Source organism: Amphimedon queenslandica, unplaced genomic scaffold (assembly GCF_000090795.2).
Source record: "Amphimedon queenslandica unplaced genomic scaffold, v1.1 AMPQUscaffold_13278, whole genome shotgun sequence".
Taxonomy (NCBI): Eukaryota; Metazoa; Porifera; class Demospongiae; order Haplosclerida; family Niphatidae; genus Amphimedon; species Amphimedon queenslandica.
The window spans coordinates 104,041-105,499 of NW_003546486.1; positions in this window are offsets into that span (position 1 = coordinate 104,041).

Consider the following 1,459-nt stretch of genomic DNA (forward strand, 5'->3'; position numbering starts at 1 on the left):
TTTCAAGATTCTGGTTGACGTTTTTATGCAAGATCATCTTGGTATTTCAAACAAGAATAATGCTTAATCTTGTATGATAATAGCACTAAAAATTATCTGTGTTCCAGCAATAATTTTTAATTAGATCACAGTAAACTCTTACCTGAATTTAGAACAAAGATCATGAAAAATATGATGACATCTTGCTATAAAACCTTTTAATTTGTTAAGTTTTTGCATGGTATTTTAGCATACAATGCTCTAAGAAATTAAATGAATGCAACAGTAAGATCTAAGCAAACTTCATTAATTTTTTTATTGAAAGTGATTAAAGGCAATTGTGGGTTGTCAACTACCTCCTGTGATGTTACAATATTTAAAAAATTTTTAAAGATCTTGTACGACTCAAGATGTTGTAATGTGTGATCTACAGTATCATTTTGATCATAAAAGATTTTTTATAATTAAAAACTTATGAGATTTTGTAAGACCTTATGAGATTTAAGCTAACAAGATTATCTTAGTTCATACTAACTTCACAATCAGTGATATTTCAAGATTTAAATTAGGTGTGATCTGACACTTTCTGACATATTCCGTTATTCATAAGATCTTTGAAATTCTTAGAAGAATCATAGCTAGTCATGTTAGATCTCAGAAGATCTGACTGCTTGTTCAAATCTTATGACTGAAATCTTAAAACTAGAATTTGTAAGAATTTCTGTGACAAGATGGTACAAGATTACTTACTATCTTGTATTGTCTTGTGAAATCATGAAACATTTTATAAGATCTTTCTGGGATTTTTTATAAGGGAAGGGATGTGGGTATAGGGTATGCTAGGGTTTTGAGTGTGGTCTTGCTTTACTTAGTAGTACATTGTGTTCACCTGTGCTTATAATGATACATTGCATGCATGAGTTTTTATATGAATATTAATTTTAGTAAGCAGCTACAATACCTATGATATATCATTCCTGGAGGCATGATTAAATTGCATGAGCACTCATTGACACTTTTACCACTACAATTAAAGGGTCACCACTAGAGTAGCTGGGCTCTGCACTATGAGACACTGCATATATGTAATTTCAATCAAAGTAAGAAATTGTACAAATAATTTATCAATAAAGGTAGTTCTAGTAAATGCTATTTTTGAAATTCATAAAATCTTTTGTCATAACTTATTCTAAGTTATCCTACTGTATAGCGGGTTTTTGAGGATATGTAACAAATTTTGTGAATTTTTTATGTTTTGCGAAATTAAACTCCTTGACAATCATTTTAATACTGTACAAAATGGCAAAATAGTGGAAATTTGTGAAAATTTACTTTGTGAACCTCTGGATACAGGTCATTTGCAAAAATTATTATTCTAAAAAAACACTATACAGTCTTTCCTTTAATCATTTGAGTTATTTCTATTCTTTATGTATTCTACTGTATTGAATTTATAATTGTATATCAAACATTTGCATGG